This window comes from Spermophilus citellus (genome assembly GCF_964194105.1).
Source record: "Spermophilus citellus genome assembly, chromosome: 7".
Classification (NCBI taxonomy): Eukaryota; Metazoa; Chordata; class Mammalia; order Rodentia; family Sciuridae; genus Spermophilus; species Spermophilus citellus.
In genome coordinates this window covers 139,969,983-139,996,682 of record NC_138188.1, presented here as the reverse complement: position 1 = coordinate 139,996,682, position 26,700 = coordinate 139,969,983, and the positions used below count along the sequence as shown (strand labels likewise).

At 32.7% G+C, this 26,700-nt stretch overlaps 1 protein-coding gene across 4 annotated transcripts in view; it reads right to left on the bottom strand.

Moving 5' to 3' along the window:
* Nucleotides 1-26,700, bottom strand: part of LOC308653452 (uncharacterized protein) — a 697,023-nt gene that overhangs the window by 58,379 nt on the left and 611,944 nt on the right. For all 4 annotated transcript variants that reach the window (XR_014023041.1, XR_014023042.1, XR_014023043.1 and 1 more), the window contains one exon: nucleotides 16,603-16,663. The gene's annotated coding sequence lies outside the window, so the exon portion shown is untranslated. The remainder of the gene's footprint in view (nucleotides 1-16,602; nucleotides 16,664-26,700) is intronic.

The window sequence follows — 26,700 nt, the reverse complement described above, 5'->3', positions numbered from 1 at the left end:
TAACAACTAAAATTTTCCCACTTCATTTAATACTGCAAGAGCTCTATGCCATATTAAAGAGAAATGAGGTTTACACACAGCCCTTCCAGCTACAAAATGATATAGCCACATTTGTGTACTGGTTGCCTCCCTTTACAAGTACCTTGTGCCTAAGTACCTTGATGTCTGCCATTAAACAACTCTGCAATGGACTATTTTGGACATGGATCCCTAGGATGAGTGATATAATATAGGGTAGTGATGTATAGGTAAAGGTAGGACCAGGAGATGGAGGGATAACCTGAGGGTAATTTATGCTGGTACATTGGAAGCAGATTGTACAGTTCCTGCATGTCCTACAGAGGAATACAAACTTTATTGATAAGCAAGATTATAAAACTTTTGCAAAACACACACTACTCTTTGAATAAGAAAGTATACAGAGGGGAAGAAGCTTAAAAAGGTTAAAGAAAGAGTTTTAAATGAAGATCAAAATGAAATATTGTGCAACTAAGTAAAAATCTAATTTAGACATATAGGGCAATTTTTAAACATCTAAATACTTTATACTATGATTTACTTTAAATGTCAATGTAAATAATATAATACCTATATTACTCTCAAATCTGTTATTAAACAGTTGGAAAATAATAACATTGGACACTTATTTACTCATACATTTATTCATTTGAAAATACTGAGCTACTTCTACATGTAGAATCATAAAATCACAGATTATTGTGTAACAAAGAACTTCAATCATGTGCTACATAATAATGTTTCCAACAATGATGAATCACATATATGATGGTGCTGAAATGATATGGCATAAGTCTGTAGTGGACTATGCCATCTAGGTTTGTATAAGTATACCCTATGAGGTTCACATAACAATAAAATTACCTAACAATCTCTCACAATATATCCCAGTTTTCAAGTGATACATGATGGTATATTCAGGAACAGTAAAGTTAAATTTCTCAGTATTGAGGAAATGAATGGGGCTCTTAGCCCCAACAAAAGTCAGGTCAAACAAACTGACTCTCCTATGCCTTTTTCACTTTAGCCAAAATGGTGGGAGGAAACTATAAACATATTCTGAACACTCACTGTAAGATGTTCAGGCCAGTTATTTAAGTTCTTGTTTAATTCTTATCACAAAAATAACATTCTGTGACTATAATGATCCTTATTACAGAGGAAGAACTCAAGTCTCTGAAAAGATTGATGTAACAACTGAATTTTTGTTCCAGTCTTAACTTGCAACTATATGACTTTGAAAGCAATCTCTTATCTTTTCAAGTGTACATTCTTCTATATAAAAGAGGAGGAATGGGGCCAAGTTTGCATAACATTGAATAAAAAGGTCCATCGTGTGTGAAGATGTGGACTAGCATGTATATGCCTGGTGTGGCTTTATGGGTGATACTGTGAAAGACTGCAGGCTTGTGAATCTCTGCTCAAGTCTTCAAGAATAGAGACTGATAAGCATGGAGAGAAGATCCAGCTGCGGAGCTCAGCCTTGGGAGGTCTGAGCAAAATGGGAAAGGATGGGAGTCACTGAGCTGGGAACAGCTAAGATGGTCAGGAAGGAAGAAATCCAGCCGTGAGAAGGGTAAGTGTTACATATACTGTGTGTTGCACACTGTATGAACACAATGAGGTGGAGTGTAAAATTGTGACTTGGTTATAGGGCAAAGAGACATACCATGGATTATGTGTTAAAGATTAATCTTATATGGTAAAAAATATTTTAAAAACTTACAAAGATTGTAAACTAATTGATAGCAACTAATCATGTGAAAGACAAGTGATGTTTTAACTAAAGAAGTAAAATTGCTTTATCTGGAATGCTCATTTTCTGAAAAACTTTCCCTTGAGAAGAACTCACCCTTAGAATATCATAAAATTTATAGAATTTACCAGATAATGTATGTCTTTTTTTTAAATTAGGGATTGAACCCAGGGATGCTTTCCCCTGAGCTGAATTTCAGATGAGTAGTGAAAACAACTTGACATTTTGTACATATTAGAATTAAAAAGTTAATCAATGTTGAGCTAAAATTCTAATTTAATTGGGAGATTTGTATTTTTATTTGGTAAATTTGGTAGCCCTATATCCAAAGTCCATGCTTTTTAGTGAAACTATCTAGGCCAAGAAAAGTTTCTCTTCTTTGCTCCCAATTATCCACCAAATCCTAAAGGCCATTGTACTTTAAAAGCTAGCAGTAATTAGCTGTTGAAAATGGTCAAGGTCACTATCCTACTCCCTAAATATCTAAAAGCTCTACCAATGGCATAATTGTTAAGGACCAAAGAAGGTAAAAGTGCTATTTCCTGGAGAGTATTTAGGCCTTCATCCACACCCTAAGAAGATGGATGTATTTTCTGTAGATTTGTGAACAGGATGCTAGTGATCATATATGTGTTATTATGCCAGTAAACTTAAATGTCTATTTGTCTTCCTCTCGGTGTATTATCCTAGTTGGGAAAACCATTCATTATCCTGACCTAGTACTGATTCAGCCTGAAGAAAATAGAGAAAATAACCATGTTTAAAACTTCACCAACTTCTGAACCCACTTTACAAACCTCCGGTCCACTACCTGAAATGAAATTGGTTATAATAAAATTACTGAATATGTTTTCACTGGAGTAGCATGGCAAGCCAACTTTAATTTTCACAGATTTTAAAAATTAAACATGAAAGTTAGTGACTTACCCATTTTTCTGTGAGAACAGTTTAATGTAATCAATCCTGTTGAACAGCCATGGTACACACACCTAGCTCATATGGAAATAACTGGCTTTGTATAAAACAAGAGAAGGAACACAAATAGAAAAAAAAATTTTTCAGACTGATTTGTTTTCCTATGGCATTACCTGACCAAAATGATGACCAAACTTGGCAAGATATTAATATATTAATTACAATGTAGCCAATACCTTCCTGTTTCATAAGAACTAAAATGTACATTTCTGTAGCTGCTGTAATTAATTGATTTAATTAATTCAGCCATTTATTTATTTAGTAAATATAATGCTCTTACTTTCAACCTGTGGCTAGATCTGAAAAGGGAATTCTCATACAGATACGAAAGAACACACTTAACAAAGAATTAAACAATAAAAATACAAGCAAGATCTAAAATCCCAGAGACAGAGGAGATAGGCAAAAAGAAGAATTACAAGATTGAGAGAGAGAGAGGGAAAGAGAGAAAGACAGAGAGAAACTGAGACATAGACATTAACATTCTTTCCCTGGGGAATGAACAGATGAAGATTACTTTGCCACTTCTTCCTTGGAAGTATGCTTATAAAACTTCCTATAAAGAAGTTAAATGGCTTAATTTTCCATTTATGAGAATGCTGATGCCCTTTTTTTCTTACATTATGTATTTTTATTTTCTCAGCATTTTAGAGAAGTCTAATAGGAAAGGATTATTATTCCTATTTTAGAGATAGGAAAACCAAAACTTTAGCAATTTATCATTTCACTCTATTTGCATATACATAGTAGTCACAAGATTGATTATGTATTCAAACTAAGCATGATCCAAAAAGGAAAAAAAAAAGATTAACTTAGAGACATGAAGAGTAACTATAATTTCAGAAGGAAAAACTCAGACTTATTTTCCACCATGACCTGACACAAAAGAATATCCAAAATGTGGTCTATTCAAAACAGCAAATTCAGTCAGCAATACTGTGATGTTTAGAAGGCAAGTGGGAGGTCTCAGAAAAACAACATTCTCAAAAAAAAAAAAAAAAAAAAAAAACCATCACCACCTGCCAAAGTTTTCTATGGCCAGCTCTGCAAGATATAAAAGTGTGTGTGTATATATATATATATATATATATATATATATATATATATATATATATATATCACTTCTGCAGTACTGACATGTGAGACCTTGAATAAATAAAAATAGTCATTCCACTCATTATCTACTAGACACCTTGCTTGCTAAATGCCATATACATATAATCTTTTAATACTCAAAGAATCTTGTAATACTGGTGTTATAATTTCCACTTTATAGATATATGGATGGAGATCATAAAGCACTGATGGAAAGGTCAGCTTTTGTCATCATGTTTTTTATAAATCCAGGGAAGCTGACTCTAGAACTAGGGTTCAATCCCTGTATTCCTGGGGAGTGGGGAATAGTCAATTCTGTAGTCACAATTTGGTGTGCAGTACAGGACAGCTTATTTGGAGGAGAAGTGGCTTTTCTGTGGCCTCTGAAATCATATCATAAACAGGATGCCAATTGTAATGGGTGCCATAAAATGGATGCTTCTTGGAAGGGGGTTAAATCTGAATAACCTTGAGAACTTTTTCAAACTACACTCAGCTCCCACTCCACTTTCCTCTCCTGCTTCAAGCTATCAAGCAATGAGGTTAAGAACCACTCTTCAGCAAGGATCAGTGTCACATGCCTGGGATCTCAGCAGCTCAGAGGCTGAGGCAGGAGGATTTTGAGTTCAAAGCCAACCTCAGCAAAAGTGAGGCACTAAAGCAACTCAATCACACCCCATCTCTAAATAAAATACAAAATAGGGCTGGGGATGTGGCTTAATGGTCGAGTGAACCTGAGTTCAATCCCTAATACAACGCCCACCCTCTCCCAAAAAAGATTCACTCTTCAAAGAGGTTCTAAAATCCAGACAAGGAAGGGAATAATCAACAAAGAGTCACCTTCATGTAATTAGAGGAGAGGGGAAGAAAAGTGCACTTTTTCTGAGTCCTCCATTATGTGGAGAATGAAGTAGATCTTTCCAAATATTAGCCAGTTAAGTAGTCTGTGAGCAAGGTTTACTGTATTCTCATTTTTCAATTACTTAGGACCTTAAAAAAGAAGCAACCGTGACATAGAAGACTAAGAGATGGTACCCAGTGCTTCTATTTATCCTTAGGTCAATTCTTTTTACCATGCTGAACTGGTAAATTCTCTGTTAGAAGCAAACATATTTGCTGTTTTCAGAAAAGTTTGACAACTTTATGCTATTCTACGTTTCTGAAAAAACAGAACACATTAAAAACTCATTGAACTTTTATTGTAATGGATCACCAAATTGAAACACTGGTCTAGAAACAGCCTCTAAGAAGCACAGGAAGGATTGGCCAGTTGGACTAGGGAAGCTGCGCTCAAAAGAAGCAACACTAATCTTACTTTTGAAATTTATGGTTTCTATAGCATTCAAGTTGCTGAGCTTCTGTCACCTGACGTACCAAATAAAGGTAGTTGAAATCAAATGTTTTGGTGGAAGACTCGTCCGTTCCAGTCCTAAGAGTTACCATTTTTGTGGTTGTAGGGAATTTCTAAACATAACTTCCTCATCATGATTTTCTGATTTTTTTAAAAGATAACTAAAACTATTACATTATAAGCTATCCTACCTAATGTGTTTGAGATTTGTAGTTGACAAACAAAAATATTAGTTAAAAAGGGAAACACAGATACTTTATTTTTTTAAAAAATACATAAAAGCACAATTTTCTAACTTTTCCCCCCAATATTTTCACAAGACAAGTCTTTCCATAGAGGGTAGAACTGGTGACTGTCTTTTAGATTTCATAAAACCACACTTATAAGACACTATTTTAAGGAGTCCAAGTAATTCAGAAAAAAGAAAATAAAGTACTCATAGCAAACTAAAAATGGCTCAATCTATCTTTTCATGATTTGTCCAATATTTTACAGTTAAATGGTCAAACTTAATATGACAGTGATTTGACTATTCAATTTTACTGGATCCTTCTGAAGAATTAAACTAATCTCCTCTTTCTCAATATTGTTGCATAAGTTTAATTAGATTATGGATATATTATTATTTAAATTGCATATATTATATACATCATGTTTTAAATTTACATATTTATTTACTATAAATTATATAATTTGAAATATATGTGGATCGGTAAATAGGTGATCTATAGTATTTATAAGAGAAGTCTTTTAATTGTATCAGAGTTGGCTACTGAGCTAACTTCTGAAACTTCAAAAAAGTATTAAACAGCAACTTTATGGAGTCATTTTTAACTTTTTCTGAAAAATATGAATTCTTCTGGAAATTTGACAAGACTTGGGAAGTGGGACATGTTCTTGGAAAAAATAACATAGCCATTTAAAGAGTATTTTCACTAATGCAAAAGCCCCAGAGGATCAACAAGTTCATTCTACAGTTCCTGTGATCCCAAATTAAGATTTTTTTTTTTTGGTCAATATGAAAAGCAGTGCCATTACTTACTTTCTAATTAAATTCATGTTAAATTGAATGCTACAGATGGAGTTGTAAACCTCCATAGTTTCTAGTATTTTATTTAGTTGTCTGATCATTTTGAGTAGTTTTAAAAATTCTATCCAAGTAAATCCATTATTGATAGAAGAAAAATAAACAAAAATAATAATAAAGTACAAATAAAACCACCATCGATTCCAAATTAATTCGAATTTCCTAAACCATTCTTTCTCAAATCTTGGTTCAACTACAAAGGAAGTACTCTTCAGTCATTCACTCCTTTACAGATTTTCTGATATTCTGAACAGATGCCCAGTATGCTAAATTCAAGTGAGCTATGTTCTAAGACAAAGTCCAATACATTATTTACAAATCACATAAATTAATTTAAATGTATTTAAATTTTAATTAGTCACAATGCAAAATTTCATCCTAGAGTTATACTAATTATAATAGACACATTTCAAGTGCTCAATAGCCACATGTAGCCAACCAGTGGCTACTGTTTTAGATCATAGAAAGAGAACATTTCCATCACTGAAGAAATTTCTGGAACAACCAAGTTAGTATTTCTACTCCCATCAAGTGATTTATCATTACTAATATAAATATTATTCTTTGCAATGCTGAGGATTGAACCCAGGGCCCTGCAAATGGTAGGCAAGTGCTCTAACAGAACTCCATGCTTGTCCTCTATAAAGTGATTTATATGCTTATGGGGAAACTTGCTCACAAACAAGTTTTTGCCAGTTAGGTTTATATGAATTTGCATATGTTAATTAAATATTATGCATTCCAACTGAAATGTGACTATAAAAAAATTGAGAGATGTTGTTCCACATCCCAGAGTTGAAAATTTTGGAAAGACAATACTATTCATTCACTTTGAAAAATACTACAGAATTAGCTGTAAGTAAGGCTATTTTATAAGATCAGAAAAAAAAAACAAAGAATTCTGCTCTGCTCTTTCTTTAAATTGGATTTATATTTAAAAGGCATTCATGAAGCAACGCAAAATTAGAAATCATAAATGATATATTATGGGATCTACAGAAAAGAACACCAGTATGATCTATAATCAGCAACCCAAGCACAAAAATAGTTCTTGGCTTAGAAAAATATGGGCAAATACCTATATAATCAACTTTCAGGTGCACTGGCATACTCCTATAATCCCAGCCACCCAGAAGACTGAGACAGGAGAATTGCAAGTTCAAAGCTGGCCTTAGCCACTAGTAAAACCCTGAGCAATTTAATGACACACTGTTTCAAAATAAAAAGAATTGGGGGTGTAGCTCATTGGTAAAGCACTCCTGAGTTCAATCCTCATTTACCCCCCCAATTTAAAAAAATTAAAAAATATATATAAAACATATATATGAACATTTAAAATGTAAAGAAAATGTGCTATATATTTGTACTGAATTTTAAGATTAATTTCTTCAAAAATGTTTATGGATTAATTGGTCAACTGCTGATCTCAATTATATTAAACAGGAAGGATTGTACTATACACAGTCAAATTATAAACCCATATGATGTTTTTTATTTCTAGAAATTTAGTATTCTCATAATTAGTTTTATCATTTCTACTTTCCAAATTTAAACTTATTGAAATAAATTATATTGAAAATTTATGGACAAAAACCTGATCTGATTTTACATTTATACAGAAAGGGTCTCTTAATTGTAAAATGGTAATATATAATTAACAACAATAGCAGCATTACTTTACTCTTGAACTTTACACAGTTGTCTAGGAGTCAGAATTTATATAAAGATGAGAATACTTGAATGCTGTTTTTAATGCATTTAAACTTTTGATTTCTTTTGCCTTGAAAATGCTCTATATCCATCTATATATAACATTAATTACTTGAGGAAAAAGAATTTGAAGTATTTCATTTTTCTCTCTTTTTTTGTTAGAGCTTTATATTGTATTTCATTTTTTATATTGAGGTTTAGATGCAAATGGGAAACCTAAACTATATACTACTATTAACAGTATTACAATCACCACTACTATATTTATTTCATTAAAATAGCATCAAAATAATATTGCAACTACAAAGTATTGCTTTACCAATTAATATGTTTCATTAATCAATTAAATTTAAGGATATATTTAAATGCCATGGACCATACATGTCTATTTTAAATAACAGCATCAGAATATACTATGTGAGAAATTATCTTTTTAATGCACCATAGAATCACTTGAAAATAACATAAATAATCCAAATTACCTTGTGCTACTATGAGAAAAGGTGTTGTTAGGTTTATCAAAAGAACAGTTTATTTATTTAGTTATTTTTTCCTATGTGATGCCCTCAATCAGAAATGAAAAATTGAAGCTGGGCATGGTGGTGCATGCCTGTAATCCCCTGGCTTGGGAGGCTGAGGCAGGAGGATCGAAAGTTCAAAGCCATCCTCAGCAAAAGTGAGACATTTAGCAAAAAGTGAGGCATCAATGAGACCCTGTCTCTAAATAAAATACAAAATAGAGGTGGGGATGTGGCCCAGTGGTTGAGTGCCCTGGAGTTCAATCCCGGCACACACACTCCCAACCAATTAAAAAAAAAAAAGGAAAAAAGAAATGGAAACTTGGTTGCCTTTGGGGGCTGAATTGATACTGATGGACAACACCATTTCGGAATATCTTAAAGGATAAATACACTTTCTTTGGTCTACCAAGATCCCCATTATTTCCCCTTGCAGGACCTGAAGTTATTTCAAATTATGATCTCTGCTGAGAAGTTCTACATAATGATATCTCGTATACATCATGGGAGTGATAGGGGAGTTCATGGACAAATGAATGCTGAAGTTGGAGCTAGTTGGGTATAGTTATCACTTTACATTACTTTTTATTCTCCCAAGCAACATAATGTTAACAAGCTGACCAATTCATAGTTTTACCCTTTTGTTTAAGTCACATTACTGTGAAGCCATATTCTCTTACCCTGGAGAGGGCTCTGGAAAGGGGAAATATATTGGGAAGGAAGTAGGATTAGATAATGTTCTCTCTCTGCCTAGAGGAATAAGAGTGCAATTATATGTGGTAAGAAGTAATTCTTGGAAAAAGTTCATTTTAAATAATCTAAATTATAAATAATATTTAGTCCAAAGATAAATTACAGAATTTTATAGTTTTTCAAAATCAAATATCATCCTTCAATTTCAACTTTTTAAAATCTGTTTTAATGAAACATAAAGTGGAAAACTACCTAAAAACCTATTAATAGCAATAATAGAATATTTTTTCTTCAATATTTCATTGACCTGGATAGAAATCTAGGTTATGACCATAACTACAAGATGGACATTGTCAGAAACATTAAACAATGTGGGCTTCAGTTTGGTAATCTCAAAAATGAGTTAGATGGTTCTTAACATCAATATTTCTATTTTATTTTTATTTTCGATCAAACACTATCAAGTTCCCATGGAATAAAGATACATATAACTTATACATCTTGTAATCCAACTTTACTGTGTATTGCTCATGCATGTAAAAAGTTAACTAGAAACACAGATTGCATGTGATTGAAGTCAAATGAATGCTCTGAGTTCAGAGATAAGAGAAATATAATTGGAATTTAAAAAGCATCAAATATAGAGGAAAAATAAATGTATACATTTTATCCCCATAGCATAGAGCAAGGTAAAATTGAAAGTACATATAATTTAAGCATCAATTTCTATTAAATTCTAAACTTTAAAGATGCAAAGGAGTACTTCAATATACCATTGCTCCATTAGATCACACAGTGTTGTGTTTTCAACGATTTTTTTTTTCATTTACCAAAGAGGGCCTGAATCCATCCTAAAAGCTAAATGTTATAGTAGGAGATGTCAGTTTGAAAAGTAAATGTATTTCTGTATCCAATGGGCTTAGATTAATTAAAACAATAGTAAGTAGTTTTATAAGGCACCTCCAAATGGCACATCACAGTCTTAATCAAGACTGGCCTGTAGACCTATTAGATGTTGTTAGAATGCTCCTAATATTATAATGTATTCCAGAGAGTCTGGAAATATCTCAGATAACACAGAGCTTTACTGCTGAATCTAAGGTTATTGTAAGTGTAAATATCCTCAACATGCCCATTAATAACCTCAAGATCAACTGAATACAACAGACCAAGATTCAGGGGGAAAAAAAAAAGCTATCTGCGTTACAAGAAGTACAAAGGTATGTCACAGTCCCTTAGGACACTTTCAATTAATTGAAGTCAAAGAAATCTCTGTGGGAATGAAAGTTGTGAGGGCTTTGAGGATTCCAAACTGAGAAAAATATCTCTTCAGGAATCAGGAAAGGCTTTGTGAACATGATATCGTCATGATAAAAATCATGACCCTTACAGGTAGAAGTTTTGCTTAGGTAGTAAGTAAGAATTAAAGTAAGAAATAAATCATTCTTCTAGTATGTCAGTATTTTCACCTAATGATCATTCGAAGGCATTCCCAAAAGACAAATTAGGGTCCTAATGTAAGTATAGACAAGGTCAGTTAACCCCAAGAGTTAGTCCTGTGTGCTGAGGCAGAGAAACCAAACACAAGTGTGGGCTAATGCTCAGGGTGACAGAGTCCTGCATCATATCATTTGGGGAATCACCTATGCTCATGAGTCAGCATTTGATAATAGGGAGTAAGAGGAACTAAATGATTATTTACAGAAAATGACTCATTTATTCTAATAACATAGTTCATGTGCTGCTGGATTGTTTTCAAGAAGATTCGTTCCAATTGTCAAGTAATTTATCTGACTCCCTCATAGTTGTTTCGGCCAATTTAGTTCACAATACAATGAACTAATACTGTGAATTAAAATGAACTTTTCTCAGGAGGCTCAATCTATAACTTTGCACTTGGTTTTACCTTTCTTTCTTCTACCCTTCCTTTGCCCTCTAACTTTTATTTTCCTATCCCATAAAGAATTTAAGGTAAATCAATGACTATAAACATAAAAATGTATCCAATTTAGTTCTTCAAAATAATTATTGATAAAGTATAATTCACTGATATTTAATGCTTTTTTTGAATTTTTACATTTCCTCTGATACCAAATGTAGAAACTTTATTCTACAGTGAAACTTGATCACTTGTAATTTCTTGTATACTTTTGTTTTATTTATTTATTTACTTTATGTGGTGCTGAGGATCAAACCCAGTGCCTCACACATGCCAGGCAAACGCTCTAACACTGAGCCACAACCCCAACCCTCACTTGTAATTTCTAAGGAAATTACTCAATCTGGATAGTTGATCTTCCACAATTGTCAAACCTCTAAATGTACAATGTTTCTAATTGATTTCTTAGATATAATTTAACTTTTTCTAATTGATACTAGCAATGGTCCTAGATCTTGATTTCTTTAAATAAATAAAATTTTGTATATTTATCATTTGTCATTTATTCACAAAGACATAGTAAGCTAAGTAGTCTCCAAAGTCAGCTCAGCAAAATTTCTTATAAATCAAAGCAAAAGCATGATTCTCCTGTGTCTCACCATTCAGAGAAGTTTTAATAATATTCTTCATTGATGCTATGTCCTCTGCTTTTCAGAATTCTTATGATTTCTGTTTTACTAATAGTGAATCATGGCTATGTCTTCATTATTCTTCAGTTTTTCTTCAATAATACCAGTTCACTTTACATAGCATACAAAAGAGACCATAATTCTATGATTTTGTTATTCTAGTTTTTATAAGATCACACTAAAGTTGCACATCATAGCTGACCTTTGTAATACACTTAACCCTTAATGAAAATTGGCATTTATTTGCAATAGTATCCTATTTGGCCAATCAATTTGTATGGATTTGGTCTCCATTCACTCATTCAATATATATACACATTATACTGGGATACTTAAATATATCCATATCCATATCTATCTATCTATTTGAACACATAGAAAGGGGATCTTAGGCTCCAAAGGGCTAACTAATTGCAAAGATAAACTTGTGCAACACTCTGTTGTCTAATTCTCCCACCTTTGTGTTAAACTGTCACCATAAGACAGAATGCAATTTCTCTCTGCCATGAGTCACTTGTCCTTTCCTTTCTTTATGTATTATTATTATTTTATTGTTATTTTAGCCTGTGTTACCTATCTCTTTTTCATTGCTTCTTGATTAGTTTTTGCAAAGGTTTTTCTTTCATAGACATTAACAGTTTTATTAGTCAAATAATTTTACTTGAAATAATTGGTACTCAGCATTTCAAGGCTCACACATTCTACATACTCGGGGTTTATAAGTTCCTTGTTTGCTACTACCATTGTTAGCAAGTTTCAGATAATGAGATATTTGAATGAGTATTCTAGAAAGCTTATCTCTACATAGCCAAACACACACACACACACACACACACACACACACACACACACACAATCTCTTCATCTCTGCTTATGTATGCCATGTTTCATGTTTGGAGTTAATAAATTCAAGTTCTAAGGTCAAAAACTACTAAATTCTATAGCTGAAAGATGATCTATGTAAGATATCCTTATTACATTATTATGACACACATTGATGCTAAAGTTGATAGCAAACTGATAGATTCTAAAAAGATCCATTTGCTTTATAATATGAAGAATATTGTAAGTTGCCTTTCATTTAAATAAAAATAGGTTTAAAATTTCAAATTGTATTTTATATACTTATGTATTATTAATTTCTTGGCATCTTTCTAGTTAGTTTTACTGGTTTATTCAACAGATACAGCTGTACAAAAATAAAAGGTAGAAGATGAGAAGAAAACACAAAATACAAAAATCTGATTTTTAAAGATCATATTATTATTATTATTATTTTTAATATTTCTTTTTTTTTCTTAGTTCTCGGCGGACACAACATCTTCGTTTGTATGTGGTGCTGAGGATCGAACCCGGGCCGCACGCACGCTAGGCGAGTGCGCTACCACTTGAGCCACATCCCCAGCCCTTAAAGATCATATTATTAAATGACACCTCAAGTAAAATCTTTAGTTGAAATTGTTGCTAAAATAATAAAAATTCATCTAGAAATAAAGGTATTGTTAAGTTCAAAAGAAATATACATTATGTAAATTTAAGATTATAATTCTAATGAACTACTTAGTAAAATAAATTTGTTTTTTCATTGCAAAGAAAAAAAAAGTACTCCAAAATTTTAAATTGTATGTCTAGCATGAGTCAACACAGAAAAAAAAATCAAGTTTACACATATCAGTGATGCAGAGCAGTCTGGGAATTAAATTTGCAATTTTAGGATGAATACAGATTTTGAGCACTATTGTAAGTCATTCAAATAATAAATTGAAACTCATCACAAATGAGATCTTAAACTCCATTCATTCATCCAATAAATATTTTTTCTTATTATGTGTAAAACATTACAGGTGGATACAATGAAAAATAAGACATGGACTTTGCCCTCAAGGGGCTTACAGTCTAGTATGGAAAAAATAAACAAGCACATAAATAGCCATAACATAATGCAGAAAGTGATGTGTCATAAGAAAAACTCAAATAATATTCTATGGGAGTTATTAATACCAGAAGACTTTTGTTTGTAATCTATATTGTGTAGCCAATAAAAGTAAACCAATGATTAGTTTGGAAATTAAATGCTGAATTTTGTGACTCTATGAATGAAAAAAGGCTTCAATATTAACACAGTTTAAATCACCATTCACCAGTTCTTAAAAATGTTTGATCATAGGGTAATAACCCATTAGAAATACCATTTTCCATTGCTTATAAATAGATGCAAATGGAATGGGATAGCCATTAGAAGTGAAATGATCATTTAAATGAAATAAAGGTTCAAATCAATTATATAAAATACTCATGACACATTACTTTCTTGCATAGAAATTGGCTCAGTCAGATTAAAGTGATGAAGAATTCCTCGATGGCTCAAGTGTGCTCCAAGGAAAGCTAGAAGGTTGTACAGTTAACTCCCAGGGTGTAACTCTAAACCATACAACCTACTACCTCAACCCGGATGCACACAGCTTCCAATGTTTCTTCAAACTCCTTATCATATCTTCAGTCAGCTCCTCCAAATATGGCAGCCATATACCTAAAGGCTTGGCAAGGGTGCAGGTATGATTCTAGTATTTTACCAATAAATTTAAAATGTGTCTCATAGGACTATTCTAACCTCTTGGGCTTCTAGCATTGGTTACCCAAAATGTCTTTTGACATTTCTCCTGCCATAGCAATTAATGATATTAAAACTCGGTAGCATTCTGTCTCATGTTTGAGAAGTAGGCTCAACAATAATATATAAATCCATTTATAGTCTTTAGTTTTCTTGCTGAAGTTGATGAGGTATACTAACCACTATAGTACTGAGGTTTCTGAACAGGATCTATTCAGATCTTGTTTCAAAACCTGCGATTTAAAAAAAAAATGCAATGTTTTTAAGCAGTTTGCTGTACTTGGAATTGAACTTGAATGGTTGTGATATAAATGCTTCCAAGTGGCCAACAATTAAAGCCTGCCTTGTAAGACAGAGGAGATTAATATACCAATGACAAGCAAAGGAATAGTAAGTATTTGAAGAGTATTTAATAAACTGGAGTTTAACAGGAATTTACTGATATATCATTGAACAGCATTGTGTATAATTTTTTGTCAGATGACCACACTGACACAGACCCATAGAAGCGAGCTTGTGCGGTCCATTTCACCACAAGATCGGATCTACGGGTTTATGCCAATGGGCAACATCTCTAATGGGCCCCCTATCAATGTAGAATTTGTTGTACATATCTAATGCAATTAGACAAATAATACTACTGGTCTTTTGTATAAATGTTTTAAACACTGAACTCTAAGGATGCATATTTCAAGTTAAAGGCCTTCATAAATATGCTAAACTACATAGAGGTTTATATACATGAGGATTAAAAAATAGTTTATTGAAAGATTTTTCACAGATTGCTTTTGTTTTAATAGTGAATATTTTGAAATCTAACTATTCTAATTAATAATGAGTTTTAAGGGAAAAAAAGAATCCATACATGCATATATAAACTATGCAATTGTGATGCTGGAAAGTAGTATTCTGAGCCTACAATTAAAATCAAATTAACTATTAAGTTAATTGTATATGAGCTAGAGTGCTTCTTTTAATTCTTACAAAGCACTAGTTACTAGTTTTAAGAGATTAGTAATATGAGTTTCTCATAAAGCAAGTAAGATCTTGTTGACTAGGTAGAGAACACACAAAATTATTATAAATCCTAAATATATACATATGTATGTACAGCTGGAATGAAACTAAAATTTACAATATTTGGATAAATTAGTATTAGAAAACTAAAGTCAATGACTCGTTAACATCACTGCTATTTCGTACTAACTAACGTTTATACTTCAGATGCATTAGATCAATGAGGATATCTTGTCTCTTAAACAAAATACATTTAACTTTATTTCCTAAAAAATATATATATTTAAAACAAAATATATGCCTACATACAACTGTCAACAGGTTGGACAAAAATAAATTGCTCCCCAAAATTGTTTTAAATCACTAGATGACAAGTAAACACACAAATGAATATAAAGCCAGTCACATACACATTTTTTTTAAGATGCTAAGCTCAACTGCAACAAAATTACAAGTTGTATAATCGTTAATCGTTTCACTCCTCTGTGCATTTTGCTTTTCTTAATTATACTTTCACTGTAAAAAATAATACTGCACAGTAATTATTTTATGATTTTGCATGTTTTGAAATAAACATAATACATTGTATTTTATAGACTATATAGATAATTTGGATCTACATAATTTTTCACCATTATTCACTTTCAAATTGTTCCCATGCTTATTAAAAACTATAGTAAATGGCAATTGTGCATTCACTTTTGGTAAAAGTATTTCAACATGTATTTATAAATTTAGATGTGAAATAAAAGGCAATATTGGTTTCAGGTTTTATCATTGTAAGAATGTATATTTGGTTTTACTATCTTACTAGCTCATGTAAAAGAGATAAAAAGCACAATTTTATTCCTTTCCCCCAGATTTCACTTTCTCTTGTATGGTACAACAAATGAAAAAAATACAATTTTCCATTTTCTTAAGTAGCTTTCTATTCAACCGTATTGCACCTATATTATATGAATGGATATACAGATATACATTCAAAGTGATGTAAACTGGACATTGAGTACAAATTGAGGCAAAAAAATATTTTTCATGAAGACAGATATTATAAATTCTCAAATGAAAATCATCAGTGAAAATTCAAACAGCTCGATTCACAAAGAATACGAAAAGAATTCTTAGAACTAAACACAGTTAAGAGAATTTTGTTGCTTCTTCAAAAAATTATCAATTAATTGCTCTTTTGCTTTTTGTTTTTACCTGAGATGATTTTCTCCTATGATCACTTTCTTCACTTCTCATATCCATTTTAAGTTTTTCCCTAAAACAACCACAAAAGGAGAAATATCAGACAACTGCTATCTAGGAAGAGCACCAGAGTGGATGGTGGGAATGAAGGTAGACGATCAAGAAGAAAACACAGTATCTCAATGGCAAAACCTTTTCAAGTATTAAAAAAAAAAAAAAAGGCTTGGAAGACTGAGGGCCCCACCCAAGGCTACTCATATGACATATAATGTGGTTTTAGAGTTTGCATTTGTGCGTTGGCCTGGGTTGGTGGTGTGTTCACAGTAACAGTTGTGAAAGTGAAAGGAGATGGCTGTTAAAGAGGCGACTAGGTTTTGCACAATGAGGTAGTAAAAGCTGAAAAGAGATTTGGATTTGGCATGGAGCTTAATAAGATAATTAAGAGTGTAGAGATTAATGGCTCCTAAAAATAACATTTAAAATAATGTTTTTTAACTAAAGGATCTTGAAACATGAAGACAGTTTTATCAATATTAATTAAGCTTTTGAAACTTGGTTTTCCATTAGCTGAGGCAGCACACAGGAACAAGAGCTGTTTTGTAAATAATCAGTGAACAATAAGCAATAAACCTGATAAAACATTTTATTTAAAGGTTATCAGTAGGTGAGGTTTGTGTAATTTCCCATAATTCTTTGTAGGATTACAAAAAAGACAGAATTCATCAGTTCTGCAATATTTCTCTTTGCTTACCTTACATGTTTTAGAATAATATGATTTTAAAAGCATAATGTTTTGCCTAAAGTTTATTTTTTATGGAAAAGATCATAGCATCCATCCTTAATATGCAAATTATAGTCTACATTGATATACAGTGTATACTTCAAAAGCATTATCTCTTTTTAAACATTTTTTACATGTTTAAAAATAATTTTTTATCAAAATTAAAGTGATATGCATCTGCTAATCCTTTCGCATCAAACCAGGCAAAACTACAGTTTGTTATAAAATGCTTAAATTGCTAGGAATTTACTTCTGCAAACAGATGATTAATTAGAATACAATGCATTTATCTGCTGAGCCAATACATTGCTTTAAACTTAAGATAAGTTAGTTAGTATGTACTTTTTCCACTAAAATATCTACTAGATATTTCCAGCATTCTGTGTAACTGCTCTAGGACAAATACTTCTTTTAAAATGTATTTTAAAATAGAGTGTTATTAAGGAACAAGCTTCTTTTCTACTTAGCCACTGAGAACATGATCTTTTCATCCCTATTTCTATTCGACTAAAATCCTTGTAGATAATTTAACTATAACTTCCCTCAAACTAATATTATTTGTCAGTATTTTAATACATATCCCAGTCTGATCTTTTTTAGTTCAAAAGTTTCTTCATTCACCTTACAAATTATAAATCACATGAAAGACTTTTTACATTTTTACCAACAAGGTCTAAACACTTATTTTTCTTAGCAGAAACTAATACTGGACACAAAAAGCATACTTAAGATGTTAATGTCTTTCTAAAACTTTGGTGTATAACAAAAGAAAAACATTTTCAGAGATTTATCTATTTTTACTTTAGTTTCTATTCTAATCAAGATTAGAGCAAGAGAGTAAAAGAAAAAAAAGTTTAAAGTGTGTGATGAGTTAAATAAGAGTAAACGGAAAGTTCAAGGATCCCTTTTTAAAACAGTAGGTTTAAGAAGAAACAACAACAAAAAAGTTATACCTGATATGAAAGGTGCGATTTCACCAAGAGCAATGTATTGTTAATTATGCCATATTTTTTGAAATCATAAAAATAAAGAAGGCTCATTTGATTATGTTGCCTTAAAAGCTGCTTTACCAAGCCCGAAGTCTCTGTAGTTATACAAGCCAATGTTTGCTTTTTTTTTTTTTTTTTTGATTTGTTTTGGTTTGGATTTTTGTTTGTTTTTGTTTTTGTTTTTTTGAGTAGGAGTCTTTCATATATTTTTTTTCAAAACTCTTGCATGAAGTAAGACAATTTTTTTTTTCTTCAGGGCTCCTGTTATTTCTTAGCAAAGAAGGACGAGAGTGCTTGTCTTCTTTCTCTTCCTTCTCTGTATTCCAGGCACAAAGCACTGCGCAGAAGCTGCACCAATCCTTGCCGTCACTGGCAGCAGAATGGTAGAAGGTGGGAGAGACCAGGAATCCTTCCGGGCTGTGCTGACTTTAGAAATGAGGACTGCACACGTTTCTCTCCCGAACCAAAGGGGTGAAAAGGCAGGATGCCAGTTTGCTACACGGCTGCAATGATCTCATGCTCACTGCTGCTGTCGTCCTGTTTGCCCAGTTCAAATGCCTGTTCATTATAAACCAAAAAAATAAATAAATAAATAACCCAACTACTTGGATTCCTCAGCAAGCAGAAAGGGTATTAACATAAAAAAAAAATCAGCAGGGAAAAGACAAAAAACAAAAAGCACACAAAATTTTAGAATTCACTTGTTATGCCTCAATATTCTGTTATTATTTTTCTTTTTTGTTTTTTTTTTTTCCTCCCTTCTCTCTCTTTTTAGAGATAAGCAGCAGAATTTATCAGGCGTGAAAGGGACAGCCTCCTGGTGGCCTGCCAAAAACCCAGAATAAAGGCGAAGTTGTGCTTCAAAGCTCAGTTGCTTGCTGAGTCTGGCTAAAGTCAAGTATTAAGATCCACCATTTTCTGAGCCATGCTAGAAAAGAAGAAAAAAGTCAGGACCGTTGCTGCTTTCCAAGTCTCCGTTGGCACCATCACAAAATCTCAGTCGTAAGGTCACATGATTCTCTGCCAAATGTAGAGTGCATTCCCATCAACCATTCTGCTGATACTGCGAAGGCAGCTATTGTCTCCTTTAGACCCAAAGTTCAGCCCACTCTTCATTGAATTAGCTGAAAAACGCATCACCTTTGGGGGCTGGGAGTCATGGAAACGTCTACCTGGCAAGCTGCCCACTTTTTCTGCCCATCAACCAGAGATGGAATTGTGCTGCCTAATGCAATGATGACTTGGAATGTAAAGAGTCGTCCAAAGTGAATCTGATTCTTGCAACGCCTGTTTCGTTTGCACAGAAAATCCTGGCTTCTTGTAGTTAAGAGGGGGGAAAAATCTTTCCTACCCAAAGTGGCAAGTAAAGGTCTGAACATGCCTACTCTGCAACTTTATTTCTTCACACACCCAAATGGTTCTCAAATGAAAAGACGGGAATGCCCCGCAAGTTTTCTGTGTAAAAGGCAACCCTTCTTCTGTCTCCTTTTCCTCACAAGTGAATGCATAGCCTGGAATGTTTGTTTTAGTCTCTCACTTTAAGATTAAAAAAAAAAAAAATTCCTTGAGTTGTCTTCTTGCTTCTTATTACTTTTTGATTTTTATCTAGCACTGCTTTTGCACTACATGGCCACCAATATCCACTAGCAACAGTGGGTATGCATTATTGCTGCAGTCTACAACAAAGTGGTCCCCGGAGAGTGCCAGTTGTCTCTTCAACCACACAAAACCCTGGGTCCTGGTAATCCTCATCAGTACCTAGCACACAGCTGCTGTGCAAGTTTGCCGAGATTGACACATGGGAGAAGTGTTCTTTCTGTTTCTTCACTGGCTACAGTTTGCCTGTGTGGCATGAAAGATGCCTTTGAAAGATGCAGGGAGTATACCAACAGCTCTTAGGCAATAAAATGAAATGGTTCCCCCTCCCCAGTGAGTTTCCATTCCAGCATGCATGAAAGTTCCCATGTACAAACATTTCCACACTTTCTAACAAAAGTGGAGTGAATTAAATCTTTCACAATTTCATTAAGCAGAATCTAAAGCCAAGAAGGAAAGCAAGTATTGTTAATATTTAAGCCAAATACACTGAATAGTTCTAAAAAGAACCATGTTCTACTCTATTAAAAAATGTTTTTGTGATAATTGATGAATTTTTTTCAGAAGGATAAATGGCTTTTCAGAAAAGTTTAAAAGTATATTCAGTGTCTTTCCAAAGTGATGAATTAATGAGGAATTACCTTTCCTCATATATACAAACATACATTGAACAATACATGACAAAGTTTAAAAAGATAATCAAACCATGACATGCCCAATAAAAGCAAATAATATGAAGTTTTCCGAGATCTAGAAAAAATATTTCTAAAAATAGTTTATGGTCTTTTGTATGCCATGTCCCTCAGTTCTCTTTCAAGTGAGAAAAGCTCACTACTAAAGCAAAGTGTTATAGGTCATGAAAGAATATTTATTGGAGACAAACTCCTCAAGAAACAAACTGATAGAAATTGGAACAAAGAAGTTAAGTGGATATTAAAATATAAATTACAGATGGAGAATTTTTGGTCCAAAGTTTTTACTTTTTAATACAAAATTCATTAATTAGTGAATATTGTACGATTCTCTCCTAATTAAAAAATGAATTAAAAAGAAACAGGAAACTTTTTCTCCCAAGAAGATGTAGTACACATAAGATTTTCATAATTCTCCCACTAGGTTCAACTAAAATCCCTGGATATTAGATATGAATAAATATAAGGAAAACACTGAAAGATAGAGAAGTTGATAAACAAGCTATGGGGTTGCATGACCCAAGAAATAGCTTGGTGGTGATTTATTTCAATTTTCTTTTGCCACAGATATTCTACACTTCAAGCTGAAAAAGGCTGCAACCCAGAAATGCCAAATGTTATAGAAAAAAAAATAAATAATAAACTAAAATTCCAACAAAAGCCTGTTCTTTTTAGTCAAGGGACCAAGAAAGGGGCATCCTACAAAGACAGAAAATTCTAATCCAATACCACACAAGGAACTGTGGGCCCATTTCAACCCACACCTGAAAATGTCAAGCAGGGAGCCTTGAGGCTGACTCTTGTTGAGCTAAAACTAGGTGATCCAAATCCACACCTTCCCCACTCAGACATGGTATGGCCTAAGTCCAAGTAGGGAGCGAGGACATTTATCCCCATAGCAGGGGTGTGGAGTGTTAAACAAGTTCCCTTCCTTTTTATGCACTGTCAGTGAAGCCTACAAGAGGAGCCTGGGCCCCACTCCCAACTCAAAAATAAAGAGACGTCTCTCTAGACCTGCCTCCCTACTGAAGTGATATTAGAGGATGATTTGTAGAGAATCACGATGTTAGAAACTGTCCAGCAATAACAAGGCTACCCCTCTATTCCTGGGCACCCGAAGTTCATGGAGGCTACCATAGTAGTCCCTCCTACTAAGGAAGTTAACAAAATACTTCCAATCAGGGAGGTGTCAGTGGAGAACTATCCAGGAACAGAAACTGTCACCCTCATCTAGGAGTGACTAGGAACTCTTGCATTTCAGTGTCAGTGGGGGCCAATCAGAGAAACCCTAGACTTGTTTTACTTCTGGCAATGATGAAGTGGCCTATCCTGCCCCCCTCCTCTGCTGGAGTGAAATGAAAGGAATCCAGGTACAACAGAAGATTTAAATAAGAATGAGAGTCTCATACATAATACCCACAATGTCCAGATTTCAATTAGAAATTATTTTTGATGCAAAAAATAACCAGGAAGATCTCAAACTGAATTTTTAAGAAAGACAAGTAATACAGACACCAAGATAATAGAGCTATTAGTATTATCTCACAAAGATTTTAAAGCATCCATCTCATTATGAAAATGTCTTAATGAGCAACTATGGATATGGTTGAAGTAAAACCATTAAAAATATTAGCAAAGGAATAAATGATAAAAAGAATAATCAGATAGAAATTTTAGATCAAAAAATTACAAAAAATTGATATTTTGAATGGATGTACTCAACTGAAAAGGAAAGACAGCAAAGAGTTAGAAGATAAAACTAAATAAATGACCCAATCTGGTACAGAAACAAAATATACTTAAAAAAAGGTAAACAGACATAATTAACTGTGGAACTATAATAAAAGATCAAACATTTGTGTCATTATTACTTCCAAAACGAAAGGAGAAATAGAATGGTCTTTTAAAATGCCTAAAGAAATAACTGCTGGAAAATTCCTAAATTTAGCAAAAGACATATATATTCAAGAACCTATGCAAGTGCAAACCCAATGAAATCTATACCAAAACCAATGACAATCAAATGTATTTAAATTAAAGACAAAAAAAATCTTGAAAGGAGCAAGAAGATAGTACAACCTTACCTAATATGGAAAAATAAGTGTGATAGTGGGTTTTTTATAGGAAACCACACAGGCCAAAATAAAGGGGCACAACGCTTTCACATGCTGAAAGAAAAAACTGTCAACCCAGAATCTTATATCCATGGATATGATACTTTAGAAGTGAAAAAGAAATCAGGACATTTTTAGTTCAAAAAAACTAACAGAATTTTTCTCCAGCAAACCTACCCTAAAAGAATGACTAGGGAGTTGTCAACACAATTGATAACAGAAGGAAACTTGGAACTTTATAAAGGAAAAAAGAATACCATAACCACTTATATGGTTAAATATAAGAGATTTTCCTTCTCTGAAATTTTCTAAATCATGTTTGATGGTAGAAACAAAAAATGTAGCACTGTCTGATATGAGCCTAAACATAAACATAGAAAATATTTAAGACAATTATATTATAAATATATGAGTAAAGATACAAAAATTGAAGTTAGGTACTTTAACAGAATTAGCAAAATGAAGACATAGGATGACTATCAAAGTTGTAATTTATGTAATGTAAAGCATAAAGCAATCACTAATAACATGTTGGATTAGGCCTTGATTTCCTTAAGAACACTCTTATAATGCAAAAAATAAAATCAAGAATCAATAAATGGGATGGATTCAAACTGAAGAGCTTCTTCTCAGCAAAAGAAACAATCAGGTGAACAGAGAGCATCCAGAATGGGTGCAAATTTTTACTACATGCACATCAGATAGTGCACTAATCTCTAGGATATATAAAGAGCTTAAAAAACTTAACACCAAATAAAAATCCAAACAACCCAATTAGTAAATGGGTCAAAGAACTGAACAGACACTTCTCAGAAGATGATATGCAATCTACCAACAAACATATGAAAAAATGTTCAACATCTCTAGCAATTAGAGAATTGCAAACCAAAACTACTCTAAGATTTCATCTCACTCCAGTCGGAATGGCAGCTATTAAGAATACAAACAACAATAAGTGTTGGCGAAGATGTGCAGAGAAAGGCACATTCATACCTTGCTGGTGGGACTGCAAATTGGTGCAACAAATATGGAAAGCAGTATGGAGATTCCTTGGAAAACTTGGAATGGAACCACCATTTGATCCAGCTATCCCACTCCTTGGTCTATACCCAAAGGACTTAAAAACAGCATACTACATAGCCACATCAATGTTTATAGCAGCACAATTCATAATAGCTAAATTGTGGAACCAACTTAGATGCCCTTCAGTAGATGAATGGATAAGGAAAATGTGGTATATATACACAATGGAATATTACTCAGCATTAAAAGAGAATAAAATCATGGCTCTTGCAGGTAAATGGATGGAGTTGGAGAATGCTAAGTGAAGTAAGCCAATTCCAAAAACCAAAGGCTGAATGTTTTCTCAGATATGAGGATGCTCATCCATAATGGAGATGCAGGGTAGAGCATGGGAGGAATGGAGGAACTTTAGAAAGGGAAAAGGGGAGGAAGGGGAAGGGAGGGAGCATGCAGGTAGGAAAGATGGTAGAATGAGATGGACAGCATTACCCTAAGTTCATGTATAAATACATGAATGGTATGACACTACTTTGTGAATAACCAACCCTAAGTTCATGTATAAAGACGTGAATGTTATTACTCTACTTTGTGAATAAACAGAGACATGAAAAATTGTACTCTATATATGTATTCTGCTGTCATGTATAACAAATTAGAGTAAATAAATCAACTAATTTTAAAAAAATACAATGAAAATATTATTTATATAAAAGTTCTTAAAATTCCCACACATTGTCAGGAGAGAGAGAGAAATCAGCAGGAGAGAGAAATTAGAACAATAAAAACAAAGAAAATAAATGGGAAAAAGGTGGATTAAAACAAAAAAATTTTGAATAAATGCAAATTGTATGAATAATATGCATTATATTATTATTACTAATTAAACAGCAGACATTTACACAATGAATTAAAGCACATGGCCCAATTATATGCTCTCTACAATGAATTCAAATATAACAATATATATAGGTTGAAAATGAAAGGATGGGAAAAATATATAACAACCAAAGAAATAAGGGGTGCTTGTATTAATATCAAGTAAAATAAACATTAAAATAAATAAATACCAGGAATAGATATGTCATATAATGACAAATGGAACAATACAAAGCAAAAGACATAACAACCCTGTCTGTATAAGCACCAAACAAAATAGCTTCAAAGTGCATAGAGTAAAAACTAGTGAAACAAAGAAGGAAAAAAGTTCATAATGAGAGTTGTATACATTTATCAACAAGTGACAGGAAAAAAAAACCAGAAAAATAATAAGGTGTAGAACTCAACAAATCATCAACCAATAGGGTCTGACTGACATTTATAAAATGTACCACCAAACAACAGTGGATTGCACATTGTTTTCAAGTGCCAGAAACATATTTCAATATAAGCCCTATCCTGGCATGTAAGGCAAGTCTCAACAAATTAAAAATAACTGAAATCACACAAAAGGTGTTTACTTACCACAGTGCAATTAACAAAAAATCAAATACAAAAAGGTACTAGGAAAATCTTCAAACACTTAGAAATTATTCAACACATCAAAATAACCCTTAGGTCTAAGAGGAGGTCTCAAATGAAAAATAAATACATTGGAAAGGCTGAAAATGAAAATACAATTTTAAAAAAAGTGGGAGACAGCTACAGCAGTGCTCAGAGGGAAATTAATAGTACTATATACACACATTAAAAAAGAGTGAAAATCTTAAACCCATAATCAAAACTCCAATATCAAAAGCCAATAACAATATAAACAAGATAAATCTAACATAGATAAGAGAGGAAAGGGAATACGTGCACAAACAAGTGAAGTTGAAAACAAACAAAAAAAAATAGGAAAAATCAGTAAAATAAGGATTTGATTCTCTGGAAAGATTAATAAAATTGATAAACCTACAGCAAGACAAGACTGGCAAAAAAAAGAGGAAATCCAAATTATTACTATTGGACATGAAATAGAGGATGTCACTAGAGTCCCTACAAATAATATTATATTGTTTGCTTTTTTTGTGTGGTACTAAGTGTTGAACCCAAGGGTATTCTACTATTGACCTACATCCCCACATTTTATTTTTTTTATTTTGAGACAGAGCCCCATAAAGTTGATTAGGGCCTCCCTAAGTTGCTGAAGCTATTCTTCAACTTGTAATCCTCCTGCCTCAGCCTCCAAAGCTGCTGGGATTACAGGCATGTGCCACTGTGCCCAGCCAGGTATCAAAAAATAATATGGGAAAATTACAAACTATCCTAGGTATAAATTGAATATCTTAGTTGAAATGGATCAAATCTTCAAAAATAAAATAATAATAAATAAATGACCCAATATAGTACAGAAACGTATCCACTATGAAATAGATCATTTGAGTAGTCCTATAACTGTAAAGAAGTTGAATCTGTACTTTAACTTCCTCAAAAAGAAATCTATAGGCCAAATTGTTTCACTGGATAATTCTAACACATATTTAAAAGCTTAACAACAATGCTGTACAATGTTTCTAAGAAAATAAAAGACAAGGATATAATTTCCAGTTCATATTCTGAAGCAGAAATTTGACTTGTGGGTATTTATCCAAAATAAATGAATATTTATATTCATGCACAATTCTGAACAATTATAAAAGATTTTTTTTTCCCAAAATAACTCCAAACTCAAAAATGACACAGATGTCTTCTAACTAATGAGTGTTTAAACAAATTGTGGTACATCCATTCAGACTACTTAGCTGGAACAAGGAACAAACTATTGATACACTTACTAGTCAGAATTATTTCAGGATAATTATTTTGAATGAAAAGAGCCAATCCCCAAAGGTATCCAATATGATTCCATTTTGCCATTTTAGAAATGACAAAATTATAAAAATGGAAAACAGGTAAACTGTTGAGGGGTTATGGTCAGGGTGGGAGTGAGAGAAAAG